The sequence below is a fragment of the Vespa crabro genome, chromosome 14 (assembly GCF_910589235.1).
Source record: "Vespa crabro chromosome 14, iyVesCrab1.2, whole genome shotgun sequence".
In the NCBI taxonomy this organism is placed as follows: Eukaryota; Metazoa; Arthropoda; class Insecta; order Hymenoptera; family Vespidae; genus Vespa; species Vespa crabro.
The window spans coordinates 5372482-5385794 of record NC_060968.1 but is presented as its reverse complement, the minus strand read 5'-3'; the positions used below and the strand labels follow the sequence as shown (position 1 = coordinate 5385794).

The 13313-nt window shown below is 44.1% G+C and overlaps 1 protein-coding gene across 3 annotated transcripts in view; it reads right to left on the bottom strand.

Moving 5' to 3' along the window:
* Window positions 1-11181, bottom strand: part of LOC124429223 (CUGBP Elav-like family member 4) — a 462839-nt gene extending 451658 nt beyond the window's left edge. Inside the window, exons 1-2 of one of the 3 annotated variants that reach the window (XM_046974223.1) lie at window positions 10678-11181; window positions 9885-10293 (exon numbers count right to left, since the gene is read on the bottom strand). The gene's annotated coding sequence lies outside the window, so the exon portion shown is untranslated. Of the gene's footprint in view, window positions 1-9884 lie in introns of all 3 variants that reach the window. The other 2 variants (XM_046974224.1, XM_046974229.1) reach the window with 2 other exon arrangements.
* Window positions 11182-13313: the final 2132 nt, after the last annotated feature.

Genomic DNA, 13313 nt, shown 5'->3' with positions numbered 1-13313 from the left:
TGGACGCCAGATTGATCGGAGCCAAGGGTGGTTATGTTGGTGACGTGAGCAAGGGAGAAAGAGGAGGTGGGCTTATGGGTGACCGAGGTCGTCGCCCGGCTTTAGCTCTCTCTGTGTCCTCACACTTATCCCTTTTATTTCCCTCCCGCCTTCCCTCCTTCTTTCTCTCTTTCATTTGGCCTCGATCAGCCGATCGTGATATTTTCGGAGTAGCGATATTGAAGCTTCTGATTCTTTAGTACATCGTGTTATAAAAAAAAAAAAAAGGGAGGAAAAAAAAGACAGAATGTTCATACTCAGAAATCGATTGTAGAAACTAATTGAGAAAAAAAACTGTAGGATGATAATAGAATGTAGTTGGCAATGTTTCATAGACTTTTTTTCGCATGTAACTTGGCCGCGTAACGAAGTTATAGGTAGGAGGATGTTTGTGGACCAAAATCTAAAAGGTAAACCAATGTAAAATGTCGATAAAAACTTGATAAATGGGAGTAATCTTTATTCAAGATGGTAGAAAGGAAGAGAGAAAAACAGAACGCTTCGATCAGTGCCTAGGAGAATAATGAAACGAGGCTCATGCGTGCCTGTGAATATCTTCTTACTGCATTAAAACGTGCCGCACGAATGTCGTGTCTCGGTGAGAAACAAATAGCCGGTCTGATAACGTTTATTTGAGTGGTACGCGACGGGTGGAAAAGTTTGAAAGTGGAATTGAAAGCAAAGCGGGCGAGCACGTAAACCGTGTTTGCCACTTGCTGCCGCCGCTCACCTTGATTCGCGATTCACGTATTTTCGGTAACGATTCAATTCGAGCTATCGACAAACAACGGGAGTTAGTGGGAGGTGTTACCGAAAAAAAAAAAAAAAAAAAAAACAAAAAAAAAAAACAAAAATACCAAACAAAACAGAACAAAAAAAACAGTCAAATGTAACTTCGTACTAGGGAAATTTGACGAGTGTCCATTTGAAAGACCAAAATAGGAGGAATTATTTATTCAGGAAGCGTCCTTTCGACGCGTTAAAATCGAAAAAGGCGGTCGAGCACATTTAACCCTCTTTTCTCCCCATCTCTAGACTACTCGTCCCTCATAACTCTTCTTTCTCTTTTGCTTCACGTTGAATAAACGTACTCTATCTCGCTCCACTGTCTCTTTCTCCCTCTCTGCCTCTCACTTCCACGAGGTAAGCTTTATTTTATTTCCCCCATTGTTTCCACTCCTCGCGGACACCACCCTCACGTACTCCTCTCATTTTGCTATTACACGAAAAAGCTCGCTTTCCAATACAGACGTAAACGTCTATAAAACGTCTGCACGATCTCGTAAGGGGTGCGAGCTCTCATACACAATTACGTCGGGATCTCTTTTCTCGGTTAGTTCTTGGTTCCTGAACGTTGGAATTATTTTGCTCGGTGTCCCTTTGTTTCGGTTCATTCCATTGAACTGCGGGCGAGATAATACGACCTACAGACTCTGACGATCGACACATTGCCTCGAAACAAACCCGCATTCTTACCTTTCCATAATTCGCAGTTTTATCCAACGAGCGTTTTCTCTATTGCTATCAAACAGTATATCAAGTGTATTCTCTGTCACGCAAACGTAAAACATAAACCCCACAATTTCTTCCGAGTCAATTAGGAATTCCATTCTCTCCGAGCAATCTGTGAAATCAATCGGGAACTCTTCGTCATAGATCCAACGTCGATTACAAGGAGGAGAGAGGGAGTTAGAACAGTAGGGAAGCGAATAGTAGTAGTAGCTATGGACGAACTATTTCCGGGATGTAGAGGTCGAGACAGGAGCAGTATTAGTTAACCGTTGGCTTATGCATCTCTGAGTAAATTCCGAACTGGAGGGCATCTAGGATAATATTATGCTGTGCTGACATCTTTGGTGTTAGCCAGGCCGTCCGTTACCCGATACTAGACTACGAAGCAATCCCTTGGCCTTCCTTCCTTTGCTTCCCTTCGGAACAGCGGAACCCAAGCAACGTCGATAGCCAACCCGAGATCCTGCGGTCACCCCTTACAGGAAAGGCCAAAGGCGTCTCCTCTCTCTCTCTCTCTCTCTCTCTCTCTCTCTCTCTCTCTCTCTCTCTCTCTCTCTCTCTCTCTCTCTTTTACCCTTTCTCTTCAAGAGAGATCGAGAAAGCGAGATGAAGAGAGATAGGAGAGTAGGGAAAGCCCAACCTTACCAGAGAAGGCAAGGGAAAGCGGCTGACCGAACACCACGCCTTACCATGCCTCTGTACATCGACGCTACGAAGCTTTCAAATTAAGGCACAATTTCGTCCAAGGAGCCTCGATCCGAATTAACGAGACGAGCTACCGGAATGAGCGCACCTGATCCCCCCGGTGCATTTTCCTAAACGACGTGCAGTATACGCTCGCCACAGCCTTTACAATTCCTAGAACGCGGGAATTAAACGTGAAATTTAGTTCGACGCGATCATAGGTCGACTCCATTTCGATGATAGGGCGAAGAGTGAAGGTTGGGCGTAGCACTGGAAGCGCCGTGAAATAAATCGAAGCATTTTTCTCTCTTCTCTCTTTCTCTCTCTCTCTCTCTCTGTCTTCTCTCCTCTTTCCTTTCTCGAAATCGCGATTCCATCAAGGACAAAATTATATCGAATCGTTGTGGTCGTCGAGCGTATTGTTGTATATACGCTTTTGGCATTTCTACGATGTCCTCTTGTGAGAAAATAAAGAAATTTTCAACGACGATCTTCTTTGGCAATTCTTTATCGTTCTCTTTCGCCGACGTTCTTCTTCGACCAACCCTTCCAGAGATTCGGAGAAGGAGTTCACATTTAAAGCGCAAGATAGGAATCTCGTGCTCGTTGCGGGAAAGGGTCCGCTTTTCGCGGCGAGAAAAGTTAAAAGTGCAGACTATCATTCCGGTAAGGAAAAAGCCGAGTGTATGTATGCGAAAACGTTTTCTCTCGCGTATTTCTAACCTCGTTTCGAGACGTTCGTTGAATTTATCGCCCCAGCATAAATACCGACGACGGCGAGCGCTCTGCATACCACGCGTGAAACGAATCTACATACATATGAAGTCATATACGAACGCAGTCATAGACGAAAATGAAAAGCCCGCTTTTCCCGAGAATAATATTGTTACAACACTTTTTTCGATCTATTCATACAACTCACCCTCTCGCCTCGTCATTTCCCGTGGTCGAAGAGTATCGACCGAAACGGAATAAAAATATTACATACGCGGATCAAAGTCCTTCTCGTGTGATCCAATACACCAACGTTTATCAAGAAGATTTTTCGACTTTGCCCGTCGAATAATTCCCCGTTTCAACATTTTTCGCTACGATCTCCCGTAATAGCAAACGAAAAAATACAGGGAAAAGACAACGGTAGTACGACTTTGTGCGCAACAATTAAACATAAGCCTACGGCGAAATGAAAAAATGATACGAATCGAGCGGGCAAAACTTGCGTGAATGTTACAAAAGTTTGTGGTTACAGTCTTCGGAGGCATGGCGCGGTATGATATTCGAAATAGGGAGAGAGAAGAGGGAGAGAGAGAAACAGTGAGAGAAAAGAAAGAGAGGAGATAAAAAAAGAGATGGAGTCGTTGGGATGGCGCACAGTTAACGTTGAATACGTCAGTACGCCCCAGCGCGCTCAGTCTCCCATCAAGAATGTATGAAATGATATAATTTTCGTTTAATTAAAACTGTAACAACAGTTTTCACACATCGCATTCCGGTGTCTACACATTAAAATATATACAATACCGTCGATCTTGCCACCTTCGTCACATTTACAAACTAATTCGAAAGATGATTCTAGAAAGGACGACCTTTGGGGCAAAAAAAATCATATCTTTGGACATATATAAATGAAAAAATGAATATGAAATGGTTTTTCGCAAACCATTTTTAGTGCGATAAGTTTGTGCAGGTGTAATATTTGAACATATCGCTGTATAAGGTCTAAAAGAAAAAAAAAGAAAATGGAAAGTAGAATGGAAATTATACAGATGGCAAGCGTCCGATATTACTAACGGCGTACGGGGTATATCAGAAATAAAAAAGCAGGCCGAGTCGCATTATCCTATTTACACGCTGCTAAAGTGTAAATGGACCATGGCGTATATATATTGTAATATTCAGGCTCGTTAAAAAAATCGTACGATTTCTGCAGAAAGAGAAGCGACATGTGTTGTGAAATACACGATCCAGCTAAAGAGATTCCCTCTCTCTTTCTCTCTCATGCTCTCTTATTCTAGGATAAGCCATAGAGTGCCTCTATTTTACTAGAAGAGAGAATCCTAAAGCAGCCTCGTATTCGAGGGGCGAAAACGTGGGACGGGATGGTATAGTAGGAAGGAAGGAAGGCGACGAGAATGGAAAATAAACGTAGCGATGATGCCCCGAGTTTGAAACAATTAACATAACAAAGCGAGGGGGACCGAGGGATGCTCAGAATAGGAAGGATACCTCAGCGAAGCCAACAGAGAGAGAGAGAGAGAGAGAGAGAGAGATGGCCGTGTTTCTCTTGAGATTTTGGCACCGTTTCTACCGTCGCCAGCAGCCTATTCCAACTTGTGGTATTCGAAAACATTTTCCACGGACGGTGTAAACGGATCCGACGTGAAACGCCCAAACGGTGCGAGGAAAACTTTCTTCCGTCACCTGCCAGTGTCACCATTTTACGATCGATCTCGTTGTTTATGGTTAACATTGCGATAAATATCTTACGATGACAAATACAATCTACGTCTTCAATCCAAGAAAATGTTTCAACGCGTTTGCTCTTTGTCGTGATATTCAAATTCATTGCTTGCTTTAAAGGATAAGGTGTATATGATCTTTTAATCGAACCAGGACATGATTTTGAAAGCGTCGCTACTCGAAAAATTCCAAATAGGACATTTTCACTCTCTTCCGCGACAATAAGTAGCGAGGCAATCTGTTATTCTCGCAAGTGACATACGCGACACAGTCGGATCGAGGAGAAAATTTTCCAGGCGATGCGTTTCAAAGTACGTCGATTCAGAGCATCTTCAATGTCTCCCTCTTCCTTCTCTGTATGTCAGTCTTTCTCTCTCATTCTCTCTGACACACACACACACACACACACACACACTTACTCGCCGGCATCTTCTACCACCGTCGTCGTCGACTTGGCTCGGCTTATTTGATTAAGGTGCATTGAAGGCGCCATGCATATAATCGTATAAATTGCTTTTGATGCGAGAGAGTACGAGCTCTCTCGCACAGCTTTGCCTGCGTGAATGAGAGTCACGTTTTCTCTCACTCCTATACCCTTTGCCTCTTTCTTTCCACTCTCTTTCTCTCTCCTTTACGCGTTCTCTCCTCCCCCCCCTCTCTCTCTCTCTCTCTCTCTTCCAAGTCTTCCAACTCTGAAAGGAACGCGCGCGATATATTGCGACGCAACAAATAAAATACCGTTCGTGCCATGAAAAGTCACCGCTGCGACGAGACGAGAACGCAGAGTGTGAAAGCCGTTTCTCATCGACAATGCCATGAAAGAATGTCGATACCCGTTCATTTCTGTACAAGAGGAGGAAAACATTTTTTTGGGATTGAGAGAATATATAGAAACGAATCGGCAAGTGAAAAGAGGAACCAGAGTCTCACGACATTCAAGGTTCTCATGAGCGTTTGCGTTACCGTCAGATTGCGATTGAAGCTGCATGTTTAAAGCACGAACACACATCGAGTGTTGTGGAATACACGAAGACATCCTTAAAGAGCATCTCATTTTTTTCTCTTTAAAACTTTTTGAGGTTAGTAAATGGAATGTTAAAAAAAAAAAAAGAAAAAAAAAGAAAAAAAAAGAAAAAAAACACGTAAAGGAAAAGGAAAATATATTGAAATGCTAAAGGCAGAAGAAATCAAACCATCCACTAAGTGTGTTGAGCGTCGAGTCGAATTTCTACTTAAGTACATATTTATATAGGTCAGAGAAACTTTCATATGGGGCGTACGTATCAAAACACGCTTGTTTACCCTTCATTCGCACAGTTGAATTCAGAGAATTTACACAGGCCGACTGCTTGGCACAACCTTGTTGAGCTTAATTTTATTAATTAATATGAGTCAATAAGAAGCAACCCTAATACGGTCCTTATTAAAAAAAGAAAAAAAAAAAAAAATTACATTGTTATAAAAGCCAAGAAGAAAACTCTACATTGTTTCTTCTAAATAATGAAAGTACAACAAAGTTGCATATCGTACTCGAACGTGTCACATCTTACTGTAATAGTACTCGCATTTACTCGCTTTAATATTATACTCGACTAAATGGAACGTGGTGTTATGTTCAGACGTTTCTGTGTTCCGGTAACACAATTCTGCATAGAGTTCCCTCTGAGGACTTTCGCCATATTAACCCAATATGAGGTGTACGACGTAGAGACGATCTAACGATCTTAATCGAGGAAATAGTCTGGACCGATCACCGATCTAATCGAGTGTATTGACTTTCGATTCCGTTCCCCGTCGTTGTCATAAGAACTTGACAAATATAGTCGATCTATCGCCAAACTTCGTTTCTCTCTAAAGTGCAACGCGTTGGGAAAGTCTACGTGTCCTGAACGCAACTCGTTTCTTCGGAAAGTTCGACGAAGGAAGATCCGTGATTAAAATGTAAAATATAACGTACTTTTCGTCTTATAAAACTTAATAAAACCTTCGAAAATTCGAAACCAACAAGGTGTATCCAATAATACATTTTTCTTGGGGTTGTAAACTTACTTCATCGGATTGAAACGTTCCGAAAAGTTATCAAAGATTCATGAACGTTCACACGTTCTCCTCTATTAAGATAGCGTCGTGAAGGGAATCGCGAAGAGAACGCTCGTATCCTGCAGTTTGTCCTGATATTGCAGTTTGACTAACGCACCGAGTACGGTCGCGCATAGGCGAACAGTCAGCGTTGGAGGGAAGTATAAAATGTCAATACGTTTACCGGCGACCCATTGTTGAACTTGATCTATGTTTATGGGCGTGACGGCAGCATAGGTCGCCGTCGCGTTGCATATACGAAAACGAAACGGACTGGAAGCACGAGTATTTCTTTCTGTAATGTTCCGCCTGTAATGGCACAAAGGCGGTCCTCCTTCGTAACTTGTACATCCAAATATATACGTTCGCATATACGTTCGAACTTGGCGATGAGCTTCGTTCGCGGGAATCCTCGACACGAGAAATAAATCTTTCTTCGATTTATTTCTAAGTATATACCTTCGGATTAACTTAAATGCGTTGATCTTTCGTATCTTATAATAAAAATGGTACAATTATTATTACTTAATGGTATCGATTACTATTCTCACTTGATTAAAAATAAATCAAGCGAAACTAAATAAAACAAATTTACATTTCTTCGGTATTACGAATGGATTTGACGAGAGAAACGGTAATACCGGAGAAGAAGGTCTGAGGCGTCGGAGACTCCACAAGGGAATAAAACTTGATTTAGGACTGCGGTCCAGAAACCTCCCAAGGGACACTCTGAGCTGACCACCGTGCACTCACTTCGCTTTCCAGTGTCCCTCAGAGTACGATCCTCTCGTAGCGCTATAGTCTGCCCTTCCGTCTCTCTCTCCCTCTCCCTCTCTCTCTCTTTCTCTTCCTACAATGTCCAACACGTCCGATGTCCCCTGTGTCCCTCGATGCCAACAAGTGCGACTCTTTACCAACATCGCGGTCGAAATGCATTCGGAATACTAAGGAACTCTCCCGGGTGTTATCCGAGAATACGGTTTGATGAAGAGAAAGAGAGAGAGAGAGAGAGAGAGAGAGAGAGAGAGCAGGATAGGAGGGAGAGGGAGACAGATGAAAGACTCCTCAAGTAGCCGAGAAAACACGTAACTACAAGCTCCTCTACAAATTGCCTATGAATATCTTCACCTCTTTTCCATTCCCTCTTTCGTCGCAAGGTTGGCCAACTCGGCCGATCCGTTCCATCAAAAATGTATTCCGAGCGTGTTAGGAGAATCAAATTTCGTGAGGCCGACGAGATCCATTAAACGGCGCGTTCGGCGTCACTGCCGATCGATCCGAAAGGGGAAAGAGACTGGTGGAAGAGTTTCTCACTCTCTCCGACCGTTGCTCGCTCCGTCAAGCGTTTCGAGTACGTTTTGAAATTCTACGAGGAAGATATCGTTCGTCTACTCTTCGAGAAACGATACGAGAAATCTCGTGATTTCTCTTCGTTCTTGGAATTTACGTCGGTGATCGGTGACTCGAAAAATATGTTCGCTCTTTGGAAATCTACGATTCGACTCTATGACTTTTTATTCCGTTTTCATATAATAGAAATTGTTCGTATCGGTTGAAATTAAAGGTAGTTTGAAAAAAAAAAAAAAAAAAAAAAAAAAACTAAGTGTACGAAATAAGAGGAAATTTGAGTAAAGAGCGAAAGACAAGAAAAGATAAAAAAGAGTAAAGGGAAATAGTAAGGATGGTAAAGGGACGACGGATATAGATAGAAGGAAAGATAGAAAGGAAGGAAGACGCTCCTGGCACAGCCTAGCGTGTAGTTTACTACGTGCCTGCCTGTCGGGGCATCCCGTGACCGTGGTCTAGCTTAAGGATTCGGGTCAGGCTGTAACCTGCCTCGATTGCAAATACAGAGGAGAAACACAGCTCTTGGAAGCGCTGCCAAAACCAAAACTCAAGTAGCAGTAGCTATACCTCCCTCCATGTGTGCTGCCACTAAAATGCGAAAATTTAATCGGCTTCCTTCTTGATCCTTTGCTCCTCTCTTCTTCCATCGGACCATTAGAAATAAGCGATATATACCATGTTACGATTTTCAAACATATTTAAGTTACGAATTTATTCGTTCGAAGAATCACCGTGCGTTTTGCATTGGCGCAAACCATCGGGTCTAAGTTTATCTAGAGTCTGAGAATACGGTACACACGAACGTATATAGATAAAAGTAAGAAGACATACGTCGACTCCGTTAAAATGGATCGCCGAAACGCGATAGCAGAAAGGAGATGGCCGCCAGAGATAGGAGAATAAATTGGACAAAATTGAAAATAACATACTTTTTCGTGGGAGAACGTGTCCCGAGAAAAATTCTAAGGGGACATAGTTTCTTACGTCATTTTTACAAGATCAATTGTCTACGTAGTAATGTCTTATAGAGATCTTATCTGTGAACGATGTTCGAACGGTAAACCGTTGTGAGACCGAGTACATGGAACGAATTCTGAGGAAAAATGTTGAAAAGCACGCGACGTCACGGAAAAATAGCACGCACTTTGTCACCGGATATGAATCCTATTGAGCATACTTAGAATATGCCCTGGCAAAGCTCGTGCCTGTGCAAGAATGCACCGACGAAGCGGCGAAAGCTCGCGGCTGCAGAGTCACTGAAGAATGGGCCGGCATACCGCAAGTTCTTCGCCATCTTTTTTAATGCACGCGCTGTCATACGCCACCCGTATGAGTAGTGGTTGGAACTTGCGAATATTAAAAGTACTTTCTCGAGTAAGCCACTCGAGAGCCTTTCGAGCGGCCGTTTTATAACTATGCCTAGGTTAAATCGAAAAAAAAAAAAAAAAAAGTATAGCTGCAAAATTTGTACGAAACTGAAGAAGATTAAAGATTCACGTAGATTCTTCGAAGAATCGAGATAAAAACGTACACGTTTACGTTGCATCGACATACACGCATTGACATACGACTGCGAAGACTTCTTTTTCCTTTCTTTTCTTTTATATATTTTTTTATTTATTTATTTATTCTAGTTTTTTTTTTTTTTTTTTTTTTTTTTGCCCCAAAAATCCCAACTATGCCCTCGGAAAACTTGTTATCGTTTTTAGCTTTCGCAAGGTAAAAAATAAGAATCCTTCGCGATCGCGATGAAAAGAGCGTACCTGGCTGGTAAAGGTAGAGGTCCGCGGCGCGCGGCCACACGATCGCCGAGCGCTCCACGCTGCCTGTTTGATTCCGCGTGTTTGCGGATCCCGGAAATCCTATGAAGACGAAGAAAAATAGTTTCACAAGGCACAAGAACGCACAAGAAGGAAAATAAACCGTTTGTCTTTGATAGACGTCCAAGCGTGTCCTTTCGCTAATCGTTCCGGAAAATGTCTGTGGAAAATCGATGACGTTTGAGATGCGTCATCGTAATCATCATAATCATTCCTCTTCTTCTCTCTGATACATCGAGCCGATTGGACAATGCGAAGAAACACTTGGAAATTGAAGCACGTGAACACGAGGGTAATGACGATGACGACCTCTCCGTAGCAAGCTTCCCACGTGTCCTCGCGGTATCACTCTCTATGTTGAAAAACTGACAATAGACGGATCGTTCTCTCGAACGCGAGCGAGCGAGCGAGAAAACGCGCACGCACGCACGCGGTGAGAGAACGAGTGCACTGTGTTCTTCGCGTGCTAGGTATCAGCCGGCTTGGAGTTGACCGCGTGGTTAGAACCACCACCGACCGTCCTCGCCGCTAACGTTCTCCCCGTCGACCTCGTCGTCGTCGGCGTACTCATCAAGGTGATACAAAGCAAGTTCAACGAGCGGGCCGACGACCACCGGCTCGTCACGAGCGACGAAAATCAACGTGACTTTTCTTTCAGACTCTCTTTCTTTATTTTTCTATCCCTCTCTCTTTCTCTCTGTTTCCCACGACTCGATGAGATATGCCTCACACCAACCTTCGACTTTTCCTCGCGTTCTTTTGATGAGAACAACCCCCCCCCCCCAAACCCAACTCAACACCGACAACGATAATCGCGGAGATCGACGATCTACACAACTCGCAAGAGAGGAAATGGAAGACGCGTGAGCGTAACGGATCGAGGAAGCTAGAGATTGAGAAAGAAGGAATAGAAAGTGAGGGAGATAGAGATAGATAGAGATAGATAGAGATAGAGATAGAGAGAGAGAGAGAGAGAAATAGAGAGGGAGAGAGAGAGAGAGAGAGAGAGAGAGAGAGAGAGAGAGAGAAGGTGAGAAACAGACAGAGGCACGCGCACAAACACAGGGGAAAAAGACTGAGGATACACAGGAAGGCGAGAAAATAAAAACAATCTGTTCGCAGATAATCGTACGGCGAAAAAGAAAAAGAGAGAGAGAGAGAGTGGGAACTAGCGCACTCGGCAACGACGCCACCTCCTTTGCCAAAACGTGGAGATGGTGTACACTGCGGTCGCTCTCCGCACACTGAGGATAGCTGACGTCACGAGCCCACCACGCGGAGGTGGTCTCGCGAGCGACCGCTTCGCGCCGGCGCCCGCGGCGCTGCAATCCCTATAGGCATACGACACGATATACCTTTCTCATTCTAGCCTTCTCTCGCTTTTTCCTCTCTCCACCACGCTTTGCTTCGCTTTATGCCGGTATCACTGTATATACTATGCTATACCACCCACCCACCTAAAGCCAGACCTACTCCGTTCCACCTACACGAACGAAGAGAGACCAAGTAACGCTTTAACCGTCGACGGAGGAGCTAACACGTAATGGGGTTTTACCTTACGCGACGAAGGATACGCTCGAAGAGATCATGGCACTACCAACGATTCGACCTACACCCAAGAGCATCCTCTTTTCCTTTTCCTTCGGCTGCTTTAACCGAGTACTTACTCCTCGCCCCCTCATTCTCTCTCTCTCCCTCTCTCTCTCTTTCTCGCAATACATTCCCGATCGATTTGGCTAATGCAAAAGATAGACCGAACGTTTGCTCTTGATATTTGGACGAGTTCGAAGAAAATAATAAAAAAAGTCGAAAAAGTGCGTCAAACGTTCCTCGCAAAAGATCACTCGAGGCAAACAAACGCGGCGAATACCGCAAAGTTCTATCTTTTGAAATCATCATAAAAGTAGCTAGCGAATAAAGAAAAAGCTCCGTAATCGAAGCGTCTTAATGACTTGGCTTTGAAACAACATTTTCAATCTAGCTTTTATGCCAAACATATTAGTAAAAGAAATTCTTTGAAACGATCACATTTTAAACGCTCGCGACTAGAGGAGAAATAGAATTTCAAAGATAAGATGCCTCTGGTCGAATATCTCGAGGTCTTGGTAATAAAATATAGTTTCCGCGCGAGCTCTTGGGGAGAAAAGATCGGGAGTGGCTCGTTCCCGTGGTGTTAGCCACGATCCTTCGAGTGATCTTCTACAGACAGAAAACCACGAAGGAGGGATTCCGAGGAGAAAGCTTGGGGAGCCTTCGCTGGCCCGTCGTTAGGGGTGGAAAGTTTTGCCTCCGAGAGTTTCCAACTAACTCGGTTAACTCGAAAGAGAAGGGACGCGATGGAGAAATCGACGAATCTAGGATGAAGAATCGACGACTAGAATTACGGCGGTTCTTTTGGATTTCTCGAGGGCCATGTACCAATCGTTTTCGGTGAACCATTTCCTCAGAAAGTTGCGATACTATCAGCGAGATCAAACGGATAGGCTTATACATGAAAAGTAACAATCGCTACGATTGTCGACTGGTCGTAAGGTAGGACACTTGGTTTAAGTGCATACCGGACGTGTATGTAGGTTGATGCGTCAAAGGAAAAATGTACGAAACTAAAGAGGGAGGGGAGAGAGAGAGAGAGAGAGAGAGAGAGAGAATGGAACAAGAGGTAAAAAAGAAAAAGCAGTGCGAGAAAAAGCGCCCGCCCGTCATCTCTTTCTCTCTCTCTCCCTCCCTCTCTCCATCACTTTCTTGACTCTTTCCCTTTTCCTCTCGGTCGCCGGTACCGTTGGGTGGGCTACTGGTAGAAGGTGGATGGAAATCAATAGCCCTGAATAATGAACCCCAAGGCAGCACCCTCACTCCGCTCTCCACGGTCTGGAGCAGTCTCTCATGCATCCTCTCGTTCCGGAGAGAAAGAGATCGGGAGGCAGCTAGAGCGAGAAGAGCTAAAGGTACGGTGGGAGAGACAGGAATGAGAGGGAGAGGAATGTATATATGTGTAAATGTACACATACACGCGCGCACGCGCACACACAAACACACACACACACACACACGCAGACATATATACACTAGTCTATCTTTCCTCCTTCATCCAGCCGTTCTCTTCTTCACCGAGCAGAGCCTACCGAGCCTCCTTCCACTCTACGATGTTCGAAAGGAGGTGTTTGTGTCCTCTCCTAGCCCCCAACTTTACTACGAGACCCCCTCGAACTCAATTCGGATAACCGACGGAAGAGAAGGAGAAGCAGGAGGACACGGAAAATGATTACCCTCTACCCCGCCTCCCATTCTCTCCCTCCTTCTCCTCTTCCTCTCTTTCGTCTTCTCTACGACGGATCGATGGTCGTCGAGCACCTTGGTTCGTGATTCTCTTGG